The following is a 14,786-nucleotide window of genomic DNA, read 5'->3' on the forward strand; positions in this document are numbered from 1 at the left end:
AACCAGAAGCATGCTCTGCTCTGTAAAAAACGGCAGCCCCACTGACCTCCTTTTTGTGCTACGAGATAAGACAAGGCAAACCTTTCATGATGCACAGATGCTGCACCAGATAAGCACGTGCATCACTGGTACATACCCACTTACAGACCTGTGTGTCTACCAGAGTCTGAAATAACATCTTAAAATGTATCATAACATAACATATACAGGAAAGGATTAAAAGGTAGGTCAAGTTGAGATTTTGAAAGTCTACATCAGTATATGACTGATAACAACACAGGGACAATGTAATCAATGCTCCGTAACTGTTGGCTACCATTACAAGGGACGAGACTGCGCTCTGGTGGTGATTGTAGGAACTGCACCAACCTACACTGAATATATGGGAGATTCTCTTTTGGGTAAAAGACCGTTCTCTGTCTGGTCTCCTCCATCCTCTCTCCTCCATAACCCGGAACCCTATAAGTGGTTGAGGAGTGTGTCATTTCGTTAGTAGGCTTATGGAAGAGTGTCGTCCCCGTTATGAGCACTTGCAAACGTAAAATTTGGCTAATGATGCGCGAGTGGAGAACGACCGTTTCATTTCAAGTGCATTTCCATTCACATCAACTCTCCTCGATTATCTTTGAACTTATTCAGGAGGCGAGGGAGGTCAGAGTGGAGGAGAGAGGGCGAAGGAGGTGAGCAAATCTAATTGATGAAAGGCCAAAAGCTCATTCTCTCACATCACTATTATGAGATATGGTTATGGCAGGACCACTTATTCAGGAGGCGAGGGAGGTCAGAGTGGAGGAGAGAGGGCGAAGGAGGTGAGCAAATCTAATTGATGAAAGGCCAAAAGCTCATTCTCTCACATCACTATTATGAGATATGGTTATGGCAGGACCACTTATTCAGGAGGCGAGGGAGGTCAGAGAGGAGGAGAGAGGGCGAAGGAGGTGAGCAAATCTAATTGATGAAAGGCCAAAAGCTCATTCTCTCACATCACTATTATGAGATATGGTTATGGCAGGACCACTTATTCAGGAGGCGAGGGAGGTCAGAGAGGAGGAGAGAGGGCGAAGGAGGTGAGCAAATCTAATTGATGAAAGGCCAAAAGCTCATTCTCTCACATCACTATTATAAGATATGGTTATGGCAGGACCACTTATTCAGGAGGCGAGGGAGGTCAGAGTGGAGGAGAGAGGGCGAAGGAGGTGAGCAAATCTAATTGATGAAAGGCCAAAAGCTCATTCTCTCACATCACTATTATGAGATATGGTTATGGCAGGACCACTTATTCAGGAGGCGAGGGAGGTCAGAGTGGAGGAGAGAGGGCGAAGGAGGTGAGCAAATCTAATTGATGAAAGTCCAAAAGCTCATTCTCTCACATCACTATTATGAGATATGGTTATGGCAGGACCACTTATTCAGGAGGCGAGGGAGGTCAGAGTGGAGGAGAGAGGGCGAAGGAGGTGAGCAAATCTAATTGATGAAAGGCCAAAAGCTCATTCTCTCACATCACTATTATGAGATATGGTTATGGCAGGACCACTTATTCAGGAGGCGAGGGAGGTCAGAGTGGAGGAGAGAGGGCGAAGGAGGTGAGCAAATCTAATTGATGAAAGGCCAAAAGCTCATTCTCTCACATCACTATTATGAGATATGGTTATGGCAGGACCACTTATTCAGGAGGCGAGGGAGGTCAGAGTGGAGGAGAGAGGGCGAAGGAGGTGAGCAAATCTAATTGATGAAAGGCCAAAAGCTCATTCTCTCACATCACTATTATGAGATATGGTTATGGCAGGACCACTTATTCAGGAGGCGAGGGAGGTCAGAGTGGAGGAGAGAGGGCGAAGGAGGTGAGCAAATCTAATTGATGAAAGGCCAAAAGCTCATTCTCTCACATCACTATTATGAGATATGGTTATGGCAGGACCACTTATTCAGGAGGCGAGGGAGGTCAGAGAGGAGGAGAGAGGGCGAAGGAGGTGAGCAAATCTAATTGATGAAAGGCCAAAAGCTCATTCTCTCACATCACTATTATGAGATATGGTTATGGCAGGACCAGTCTGGAATAGAATCCCTAAAAGATGGCAGGCTCATGTAGTATACATAAATATACCTAATCAAAAGGTTGAAAATAATAACATTCTCAGAAATACTAAAGAATGATGATCCTCAACTACCCCAAATAAAATGTTCAGCTTGTGAATTACACTGAACAAAAATGTACAGTGCTTTCGGGAAAGTATTCAGACCCCTTGACTTTTCCCACATTTTGTTACGTTACAGCCTTATTCTACCATGGATTAAATTCATGTTTTTCCTCAACAATCTACACACAGCACCCGATAATGACAAAGCGAAAACAGGTTTTTATTTACATAAGTATTCAGACCCTTTGCTATGAGAGTCGAAATTGAGCTCAGGTGCATCCTGTTTCCATTGATCATCCTTGAGATGTTTCTACAACGTGATTGGAGTCCACCAGTGGTAAATTAAATTGTTTGGACATGATTTGGAAAGGCACACGCCTGTCTATATAAGGTCCCACAGTTGACAGTGCATGTCAGAGCAAAAACCAAGGCATGAGGTCGGAACTGTTCGTAGAGCGCTGAGACAGGATTGTGTCAAGGCACAGATCTGGGGAAGGGTACCAAAACATGTCTGCAGCATTGAAGGTCCCCAAGAACACAGTGGCCTCCATCATTCTTAAATGGAAGATGTTTGGAACCACCAAGACTCTTCCTAGAGCTAGGCGCCCGGCCAAACTGAGCAATCGGGAGAAAAGAAGGGCCTAGGTCAGGGAGGTGACCAAGAACCTGATGGTCATTCTGACAGAGCCCTATAGTTCCTCTGTGGAGATGGGAGAACCTTCCAGGACAACCATCTCTGCAGCACTCCACCAATCAGGCCTTTGTGGTAGAGTGGCCAGACAGAAGCCACTCCTCAGTAAAAAGGCACATGACAGCCCGCTTGGAGTTTGCCAAAAGGCACCGAAAGACTCCCAGACCATGAGAAACCAGATTCTCTGGTCTGATGAAATCAAGATTGAACTCTTTGGCCTGAATGCCAAGAGTCAGGTCTGGAGGAAACCTGGCATCATCCCTATGGTGAAGCATGGTGGTGGAAGAATCATGCTGTGGTGATGTTTTTCAGCAGCAGGGACTGGGAGACTAGTCAGGATCGAGGCAAAGATGAACGGAGCAAAGTACAGAGAGATCCTTGATGAAAACCTGCTCCAGAGCGTAACAGGATAACGACCCTAAGCACATAGCAAAGACAACACAGGAGTGGCTTCGAGACAAGTCTCTGAATGTCCTTGAGTGGACCAGCCAGAGCCCAGACTTGAACCCGATCGAAAATCTCCGGAGAGACCTGAAGAAAATAGCTTTGCAGCAACGCTCCCCATTCAACCTGACAGAGCTTGAGGATCTGCAGAGAAAAATGGAAGAAACTCCCCAAATACAGGTGTGACAAGCTTGTAGCGTCATACACAAGAAGACTCAATGCTGTAATCGCTGCCAACAGTGGTATAAGAAAGTACTGAGTAAAGGGTCTGAATACTTATGTAAATGTGATAGTTTTTTTTATACATTTGCAAACATTTCTAAAAACCTGATTTTGCTTTGTCATTATGGGGTATTGTGAAGAGAGTTATTTTCTAATAAAACTATTTAATACATTTTTGAATAAGGCTGTAACGTAACAAAATGTGGAAAAAGTCAAGGGGTCTGAATACTTTCCTAAGACACTGTAAATGCAACCATTTAAAATATTTTACTGAGTTATATGAACTGTAAGGAAATTAGTCAATTGAAATAATTTCATTAGGCCCTAATATATATATATATATACATACACAGTTGATTAGCCAAATACATTTAAACAAATTTTCACAATTCCTGACTTTTAATCCCTGTAAAAAATTCCATGTCTTAGGCCAGTTAGGATCACCACTTTATTTTAAGAATGTGAAATGTCCAAATAATAGTAGAGAGAATTATTTATTTCAGCTTTTACAGTGCCTTGCGAAAGTATTCGGCCCCCTTGAACTTTGCGACCTTTTGCCACATTTCAGGCTTCAAACATAAAGATATAAAACTGTATTTTTTTGTGAAGAATCAACAACAAGTGGGACACAATCATGAAGTGGAACGACATTTATTGGATATTTCAAACTTTTTTAACAAATCAAAAACTGAAAAATTGGCCGTGCAAAATTATTCAGCCCCTTTACTTTCAGTGCAGCAAACTCTCTCCAGAAGTTCAGTGAGGATCTCTGAATGATCCAATGTTGACCTAAATGACTAATGATGATAAATACAATCCACCTGTGTGTAATCAAGTCTCCGTATAAATGCACCTGCACTGTGATAGTCTCAGAGGTCCGTTAAAAGGAACACACCAGGCAGGTCCGAGACACTGTTGTGAAGAAGTTTAAAGCCGGATTAGGATACAAAAAGATTTCCCAAGCTTTAAACATCCCAAGGAGCACTGTGCAAGCGATAATATTGAAATGGAAGGAGTATCAGACCACTGCAAATCTACCAAGACCTGGCCGTCCCTCTAAACTTTCAGCTCATACAAGGAGAAGACTGATCAGAGATGCAGCCAAGAGGCCCATGATCACTCTGGATGAACTGCAGAGATCTACAGCTGAGGTGAGAGACTCTGTCCATAGGACAACAATCAGTCGTATATTGCACAAATCTGGCCTTTATGGAAGAGTGGCAAGAAGAAAGCCATTTCTTAAAGATATCCATAAAAAGTGTTGTTTAAAGTTTGCCACAAGCCACCTGGGAGACACACCAAACATGTGGAAGAATGTGCTCTGGTCAGATGAAACCAAAATTGAACTTTTTGGCAACAATGCAAAACGTTATGTTTGGCGTAAAAGCAACACAGCTGAACACACCATCCCCACTGTCAAACATGGTGGTGGCAGCATCATGGTTTGGGCCTGCTTTTCTTCAGCAGGGACAGGGAAGATGGTTAAAATTGATGGGAAGATGGATGGAGCCAAATACAGGACCATTCTGGAAGAAAACCTGATGGAGTCTGCAAAAGACCTGAGACTGGGACGGAGATTTGTCTTCCAACAAGACAATGATCCAAAACATAAAGCAAAATCTACAATGGAATGGTTCAAAAATAAACATATCCAGGTGTTAGAATGGCCAAGTCAAAGTCCAGACCTGAATCCAATCGAGAATCTGTGGAAAGAACTGAAAACTGCTGTTCACAAATGCTCTCCATCCAACCTCACTGAGCTCGAGCTGTTTTGCAAGGAGGAATGGGAAAAAATGTCAGTCTCTCGATGTGCAAAACTGATAGAGACATACCCCAAGCGACTTACAGCTGTAATCGCAGCAAAAGGTGGCGCTACAAAGTATTAACTTAAGGGGGCTGAATAATTTTGCACGCCCAATTTTTCAGTTTTTGATTTGTTAAAAAAGTTTGAAATATCCAATAAATCTCGTTCCACTTCATGATTGTGTCCCACTTGTTGTTGATTCTTCACAAAAAAATACAGTTTTATATCTTTATGTTTGAAGCCTGAAATGTGGCAAAAGGTTGCAAAGTTCAAGGGGGCCGAATACTTTCGCAAGGCACTGTATTTCTTTCATCACATTCCCAGTGGGTCAGAAGTTGAAATACACTCAATTAGGTAGCATTGCATTTAAATGGTTTAACTTGGGTCAAACATTTCGGGTAGCCTTCCACAAGCTTCCCACAAGAAGTTGGGTGAATTTTGACCCATTTCTCCTGACAGAGCTGGTGTAACTGAGTCCGGTTTGTAGGCCTCCTTGCTCACTTGCATGCTTTTTTGTTCTGCCCACAAATGTTCTATAGGATTGAGGTCAGGGCTTTGTGATGGCCACTCCAATACCTTGACTTTGTTCGCCTTAAGCCATTTTGCCACAACTTTGGAAGTATGCTTGGGTCACTGTCCATTCGGAAGATGCATTTACGACCAAGCTTTAACTTCCTGTCTGGTGTCTTGAGATGTTGCATCAATATAGCCACAAATATCCTGCCTCATGATGCCATCTATTTTGTGAAGTGCACCAGTCCCTCCTGCAGCAAAGCACCCCCACAACATGATGCTGCCACCCCTGTGCTTCATGGTTGGGATGGTGTTCTTTGGCTTGCAAACCTCCCCCTTTTTCCTCCAAACATAATGATGGTCATAATGGCCAAACAGTTCTATTTTTGTTTCATCAGACCAGAGGACATTTCTCCAAAAAGTACGATCTTTGTCCCCATGTGCAGTTGCAAACCATAGTCTGGCTTTTTTTATGACGGTTTTGGAGCAGTGGCTTCTTCCTTGCTGAGTGGACTTTCAGGTTATGTCGATATAGGACTCGTTTTACTGTGGATATATAGATACTTTTGTACCTGTTTCCTCCAGCATCTTCACAAGGTCCTTTGCTGTTGTTCTGGGATTGATTTGCTCTTTTCGCATCAAGGAACGAGTCTCCTTCCTGAGCGGTATGACGGCTGTGTGGTCCCATGGTGTTTATTCTTGCGTACTATTGTTTGTACAGATGAACGTGGTACCTTCAGGCGTTTGGGAAATTGCTCCCAAGGATGAACCAGACTTGTGGAGGTTTACCATTTTTTTCTGAGGTCTTGGCTTGATTTATTTTTATTTTCCCATGATGTCAAGCAAAGAGGCACTGAGTTTGAAGGAAGGCCTTGAAATACATCCACAGGTACACCTCCAATTGACTCAAATGACATCAATTAGCCTATCAGAAGCTTCTAAAGCCATGACATAATTTTCTGGAATTTCCCAAGCTATTTAAAGGCACAGTCAACTTAGTGTATGTAAACTTCTAACCCACTGGAATTATGATACAGTGAATTATAAATTAAATAATCTGTCTGTAAATAATTGTTGGAAAAATGACTTGTGTCATGCACAAAGTAGATGTCCTAACTGACTTGCCAAAACTACAGTTTGTTAACAAGAAATATGTGGAGTGGTTGAAAAACGTGTTTTATTGACTCCAACTTAAGTGTATATAAACTTCCGACTTCAACTGTATGTATGTATGTATGTATGATTATTTATTTAAATTTCACATGACTGGGAGTACAGATATGCATATGTTGGCCACAGATATCTTTACAAACAAAAAGTTGGGGCATGGATCAGAAAACCAGTCAGTATCTGGTGTGACCATTTGCCTCATGCAGCGTGACACATCTCCTTCGCATTAAAGTTGATCAGGCTGTTGATTGTGGCCTGTGGAATGTTGTCCCACTCCTCTTCAATGGCTGTGCGAAGTTGCTGGATATTGGTGGGAAATGGAATGTGTTGTCGTATACGTCAATGCAGGACAATGCATTATCATGCTGAAACATGAGGTGATGGCCGTGAATGAATGGCACGACAATGGGCCGGCCTCAGGACCTCATCACGATATCTCTGTCCATTCAAATTCCCATCGATAAAATGCAATTGTGTTCTTTGTCTGTAGCTTATGCTCGCCCATACCATAAACCCACTGCCACCATGGGGCACTCTGTTCACAACGTTGACATCAGCAAACTGCTCGCCCACACGACGCCATACACGCTGTCTGCCATCTGCCCAGTACAGTTGGAACCGGGATTTAGCTGTGAAGAGGACACTTCTCCAGCATGCCATTGGCCATTAAAGGTGAGCATTTGCCCACTGAAGTAGGTTACGATGCCAAACTGCAGTCAGGTTTAAGACCCTGGTGAGGACGGCGAGCACGCAGACGGGCTTCCCTGAGACAGTTTCAGCTGAAATTATTCAGTTGTGCAAACCCACAATTTCATGAGCTGTCTGGTTGGCTGGTTTCAGAACATCCCGCAGGTGAATAAGCCGGTCCTGGGCTGGCGTAGTTACATATGTGGTCTGCGAATGTGAGGCTGGTTGAACGTACTGCCAAATTCTCTAAAACGATGGAGGCGGCTTATGGTAGAGAAATGAACATTTAATTCTCTGGCAACAGCTCTGGTGGACATTCCTGCAGTCAGCATGCCAACTACATGCTCCCTCAAAACTTGAGACATCTGTGGCATTGAGTTTTGTGACAAAACTGCACATCCTTTTATTGTCCCCGGCACAAATAAGCTTTTTGTGTGTATAGAACATTTCAGGGATGTTTTATTTCAGCTCATGAAACATGGGACCAAAATTTTACATGTTGTGTTAATATTTTTGTTCAGTGTAGTTTATTATTTCAACTCCAACACCAGGTGGCATGTGCCAGCAAGTTATTCCATTACTGAGAATTTCAAGATCAGATGACAAAGCTCTAGCAGTCCTATAACAGACAGGCGAGTCTAAGAACAAACAGACAACTTGACTAGTGTGTTTGTAGTTGGGCTCCCGTGGGTTGTGGGGGTTTTAGGAGCATGAACAACAGGTTGAACCAGCTGATCATAGCCAATGAGTCATACCTGAGGAAGTCCTTGCAGACCCCTATTGCAGGCTTGCTATAAGAGGTGGTCAGGAGCAACAAGACACACCCACACTAACATAAACATAAACTGAGTGTACAAAACATTAGGAACATGCTTTTTCCATGACAGACTGACCAAGGTAATCCAGGTGAAAGATATTAGACAATTGAGTCATTGATTGTGTATGTGTGCCATTCAGAAGGTGAATGTGCAAGACAAAATATTTAAGTGCCTTTAAATGGTGTATGGTAGTAGGTGCCAGGCGTACCGGTTTGGGTGTGTCAAGAACTGCAACGCTGCTGGGTTTTTCACACTCAACATGTTCCTGTGTGTGTTAGGAATGGTCAACCACCAAAAAGGACATCCAGCCAATGTGGTTACCTAGGTAATGAACCACATGCATTGAGTCCACAGTACTACACAACAACAAAGACTGCCTTAATCGTGTAATAATAGACGTTGTGTTGCTTGCTGTGACCGGAGAGATTTCTCTGGCCTATTCTTAGCCGACTCTGAAAATATCCCAGAAAGAAGGAAATTGAGGCGTGTGAGATTGCTTCCATGTCATCGGAGCGGATGACACCAGGCTTTGTTAAGGAAGCATTTTTACCTCCTCCCTGACAGAAAAATGCTGCCTTGAGGACACACAGGGTCCAGGAAAGACTCACTTGCCAGACTCATGGCACGCCCACCCCGAGTGTCAAAGGCATAATGGCTGTGTGAAAAGCCTGGTCCATGACAAACTTAGTAAAGTGTAGGTAGGGGCAAAGCCCTCTTCAAAACTTAACAATAAACATCAAAATAGGCCTAGTGCTTAAAATATATTTTTTTAATGTTTTATATATCCTGTATGTGCCATAGACTGAAGCACAATCAACTGTAGGTAGGGACTGGGTCGAGCTCACTCTCCAACCCTTTACAATCAACATCAAAATAGGTCATAAAATCTTTTCAAACAATGACATTGCATTTTTTAAAGGGAAACTTCACAGCTAGACACAATCTGGGGTGTTGTTCCAGTCTCCCTACATAATTATGAATGATGAGAGGAATGATGAGAGGGCATTTCAGACATTAATATGCACAATAGCTGTATTTTAGAATTTTCGTGCCGGGAGAGTTCAACCAGTGATGTCATTGGTTGATTGAGATTGCTGTCTGATCTAAAAATGAATGGAGTCATGTTTTGTATCAATTTTTGTGGCCTTTGTGTTTCGCCGATCACGCGAGTAGATATGGCTGTCCTTGTTCAATAGAGCAATTTGACTTTTCTCAATGATGTTCCTATCTGCCAGGACATTGCGTGATATCTAGGTTGACTCATTTTCCCTGGCTTTGTAAAGACTACAGCCTGAAGGGAGCCATACATCCTTGTTCCCACCCTCGAAGGCAGGCTTTTCAAAACGGAGGTTAAAAACTACCCATCCTATCCCATGCCCCCAATTGCTGTAAACTTAAGAAATCAGTGCCATGGCAACACAAACAATGTGAAGAATGGACTTTATCCTTCTGTTATTAAAATATTGACACCTTGTTAGTCAGCGTCAACCTGACTGAATACAAGCGGCTGTGGGTCACATTCTCTGAGTGTGGAAAATACCTTTGTCAGATATACACAATAACTGTAATGCCTCATCTTACCATGTAAAGATGTGTTTTTGCTTTGTGTTGATAGTAAAGATAATAGGTAAAGAAGGTGATCAAGGAGGGCAATTCCACGGTAACAGAATGAGGCGGACTCATTTTTCACTATAAAAGTACGCCAAACAAAAACCATTGATTGTAAGTTAAACAAATCATACAATTCTATGAACAAGGACTACATTTAAGAATTTACACTGAAAGTTTTTTTTTTTAAACACACAAAAAAAAAAAAATATTCAAAGAACAGTGCAGATGTAAAGTTTGGTAACAGAATGACAGTAAAAAGCTCCCTCAGTTTTCCAAAAACTCTTAAATATCTACTCTGAACTAGATGGTAAATTTACAAGTAAAGTTGTGGGGCTTGCTAAAGCTCTTTAAAATACTTTTTGTGGTAGTGGAAGAAGTAAAACAAAAAGTTGTACTAATAATTATATTACTAGAATAGTGAAATCATTTCATATGCCCATCCCTAGTCAGCAGTGGTCTTTAGTTTATCAGTAGTAGTGGTCAGTAGTTGTGTGGTTGTGGTTAGTAGTTGTAATTTGTAGTCAGTAGTTTGGTTGTGGTTAGAAGGTTAGGTCAGTGGTTGTGTGGTCACTAGGCGTGTGGTCAGTAGTTATAGTGATTTAATGTGTGGTCAGTAGTTGTGTGGTCAGCAGTTGTGTGGTTGTGGTCAGAAGTTGTGTGGTTGTGGTTGTGGTCAGTATTTTTGGACAGTAGTTGTGTTTGTCGTCAGTAGTTGTGGTCAGTAATTGTGTGGTCAATATTTGTGTGGTTGTGGTCGGTGGTTGTGGTCAATAGTTGAGGTCAGTGGTTGAAGTGAAGAGTTGTGTGGTTAGTAGTTGTGTGGTTAGTAGTTGTGTGGTTGTGGTCAGTAATTGCGGTCAGTAGTTGTGTTAAGTAATTGTAGTCACTCTTCACCCTGGTCATAATTTTTGCCCTCTGAGTATACATAGCAACAGCTCCGTTTGGGCTGCTCAATGCTGACACAGAGAGCTGTTAGCTGGCGTTATCTAGCCATGTTGTCACTCTAAACTCCAACAAACAGCTGATACCTTTTTATTCCTAAATTTGCTCTATCCAATCAGAGGCATACAGCTCACCATTCCTCTTTACAGACAGGCAAACTAGCCAGTTGAGCTATTTAGCGCAATTAACGTGATTTTGAGGAGGACGACGAAGCTAGTGAGCATTAGAAATCGACTCTATCATTCCAGGTCGTCCAGACATGGAAAGCATTAGAAATCTTAGCGCTAGCTGTTCGGTTCGAAAACAGATTCACAAATCATGGGAATTTGTCGAGACATGAAGAAGTTCTCCCTCCGAGTCAAGTTGATAGGCAACAACAAAGTTTTTCTATTAAACTAAAGAAATACTGCACTCTGACCCACACAACTTATTTGTTGTTAGACAAAGCAAGGAAGTTGTTAGACAAAGCAAGGAAAGTCAGAGTGATTAGAGGGACAATATAGTGCTGATTACCAGGCAGTTAGCAAGTTTGGTAGGCTACTAATGATCATCAGCGGCATCAGAGCTTGGAGGAGCCTAATTTCGTGACTAAACGGTTACGTGGAATTTGACTGACATCATTACTCGTGACCGCTGGTGTGGCGGGAATACTGACAGCCCTAGGATGCCCTAGAATACGTAACAGCCCTAGGATGCACCCTTGTGGGGCCCCCATGTTGAGGATCAGTGTGGAGTAGGTAATGTTGCCTACCTTCACCACCTGAAGACAGCCGGTCAGGAAGTTCAGGACCCAGTTTCGTAGGGAGAAGTTCAGTCGCTGGGCGATATAGCCTAAAACTCATATCTCAATTTTTTCAAAAGCGTATGGACAATAAACAATATATATATCTCAACAACAACAAAAATCCCCTAAGGATCGGACACTTTTTTTCCCGCCTACAAATGACATACCCAAATCTAACTGCATGTAGCTCAGGACCTGAAGAAAGGATATGCATATTCTTGATACCAGTTGAAAGGAAGCACTTTGAAGTTTATGAAAATGTGAAATTAATGTAGGAGAACATAAACACATTCGATCTGATCTTTGAGATGCAAGAGAAAGGCCATAATGTATTATTCCAGCCCAAGCACAATTTATATTTTGGCCACTAGATGACAGCAGTGTATGTGAAAAGTTTTAAACTTATCCAATGAACCATTGCATATCTGTTCAAAATGTTGTATCAAGACTGCCAAAATGTGACTAATTGGTTTATTAATACATTTTCAAGCTCATAATTTTGCACTCTTCAAACAATATCATGGTATTCTTTCACTGTAATAGCTACTGTAAATTGGACAGTGCAGTTAGATTAACAAGAATGTAAGCTTTCAGCCCATATCAGATATGTCTATGTCATGGGAAATGTTCTTGTTAATCACAACCTCATGCTAATCACATTAGCCTACGTTAGCTCAACCGTCCCGCGGGGGGCAACACCGATCCCGTAGAGGTTAAAGGTAAAATACACTGCATTTCAAACAGTCAACAATAATCTAATGAATTCAGGGCTTGTGAAATTAAACCCAGGCTGTGAGCTTTGTTGTGAGTTTAAAGGGCACGATGGTATTGAAGGCCAAGCTGTAGTCAATGAACAGCATCCTCATGGCGATTGCGTTGTCCGTGGATTTGTTGAGCGGTAGACGAATTGGAGCGGGTTGAGTGTGTCTGTGAGGGAGGAGGTGATGTGGTCTTTGACTAGCCTCGGAAAGCACTTCATGGTGACAGAAGTGAGTTGTGCAAAGTTGATAAGAGTTTTATTCAACATGATTCACAGCTTTAATGGCTGCCAAAGGTGCTTCCAACCAAATACGTTCAATAACTTTCTTTCACTTCGAAAAAGAAAATGTGGAGTAGGTTGTGTAGATCTGTTGGAACAAATATACAGTGCCTTGCGAAAGTATTCTGCCCCCTTGAACTTTGCGACCTTTTGCCACATTTCAGGCTTCAAACATAAATATATAAAACTGTATTTTTTTGTGAAGAATCAACAACAAGTGGGACACAATCATGAAGTGGAATGACATTTATTGGATATTTCAAACTTTTTTAACAAATCAAAAACTGAAAAATTGGGCGTGCAAAATTATTCAGCCCCCTTAAGTTAATACTTTGTAGCGCCACCCTTTGCTGCGATTACAGCTGTAAGTTGCTTTGGGTATGTCTCTATCAGTTTTGCACATCGAGAGACTGACATTTTTTCCCATTCCTCCTTGCAAAACAGCTCGAGCTCAGTGAGGTTGGATGGAGAGCATTTGTGAACAGCAGTTTTCAGTTCTTTCCACAGATTCTCGATTGGATTCAGGTCTGGACTTTGATTTGGCCATTCTAACACCTGGATATGTTTATTTTTGAACCATTCCATTGTAGATTTTGCTTTATGTTTTGGATCATTGTCTTGTTGGAAGACAAATCTCCGTCCCAGTCTCAGGTCTTTTGCAGACTCCATCAGGTTTTCTTCCAGAATGGTCCTGTATTTGGCTCCATCCATCTTCCCATCAATTTTAACCATCTTCCCTGTCCCTGCTGAAGAAAAGCAGGCCCAAACCATGATGCTGCCACCACCATGTTTGACAGTGGGGATGGTGTGTTCAGCTGTGTTGCTTTTACGCCAAACATAACGTTTTGCATTGTTGCCAAAAAGTTCAATTTTGGTTTCATCTGACCAGAGCACCTTCTTCCACATGTTTGGTGTGTCTCCCAGGTGGCTTGTGGCAAACTTTAAACAACACTTTTTATGGATATCTTTAAGAAATGGCTTTCTTCTTGCCACTCTTCCATATAAAGGCCAGATTTGTGCAATATACGACTGATTGTTGTCCTATGGACAGAGTCTCCCACCTCAGCTGTAGATCTCTGCAGTTCATCCAGAGTGATCATGGGCCTCTTGGCTGCATCTCTGATCAGTCTTCTCCTTGTATGAGCTGAAAGTTTAGAGGGACGGCCAGGTCTTGGTAGATTTGCAGTGGTCTGATACTCCTTCCATTTCAATATTATCGCTTGCACAGTGCTCCTTGGGATGTTTAAAGCTTGGGAAATCTTTTTGTATCCAAATCCAGCTTTAAACTTCTTCACAACAGTATCTCGGACCTGCCTGGTGTGTTCCTTGTTCTTCATGATGCTCTCTGCGCTTTTAACGGACCTCTGAGACTATCACAGTGCAGGTGCATTTATACGGAGACTTGATTACACACAGGTGGATTGTATTTATCATCATTAGTCATTTAGGTCAACATTGGATCATTCAGAGATCCTCACTGAACTTCTGGAGAGAGTTTGCTGCACTGAAAGTAAAGGGGCTGAATAATTTTGCACGCCCCATTTTTCAGTTTTTGATTTGTTAAAAAAGTTTGAAATATCCAATAAATGTCGTTCCACTTCATGATTGTGTCCCACTTGTTGTTGATTCTTCACAAAAAAATACAGTTTTATATCTTTATGTTTGAAGCCTGAAATGTGGCAAAAGGTCGCAAAGTTCAAGGGGGCCGAATACTTTCGCAAGGCACTGTATAATTGTGAAAAAAGTGTGAAAAAAGTTCAAAAGGGTGTAGACTTTCTATAGGCACTGAGCAAAACAGGTCTGCTTTTTCTTGAGCAGATGGTCTGGGGGCTGGAACATAATTACAAATCATTTGTAGACTGCAAATTGGCCTGCAAGAAGCTCAAACAGTTATACTATTTGACTAAAACACAATCATTTCAA

The 14,786-nt window shown here is 42.1% G+C and overlaps 1 protein-coding gene across 2 annotated transcripts in view; it reads right to left on the reverse strand.

Moving 5' to 3' along the window:
• The window catches only part of LOC139408899 (ADP-ribosylation factor-like protein 15), a 75,924-nt gene that overhangs the window by 42,817 nt on the left and 18,321 nt on the right, over nt 1-14,786 (reverse strand). The gene's annotated exons all lie outside the window — the stretch shown is intronic.

The sequence above is a fragment of the Oncorhynchus clarkii genome, chromosome 5 (genome assembly GCF_045791955.1).
Source record: "Oncorhynchus clarkii lewisi isolate Uvic-CL-2024 chromosome 5, UVic_Ocla_1.0, whole genome shotgun sequence".
Taxonomy (NCBI): Eukaryota; Metazoa; Chordata; class Actinopteri; order Salmoniformes; family Salmonidae; genus Oncorhynchus; species Oncorhynchus clarkii.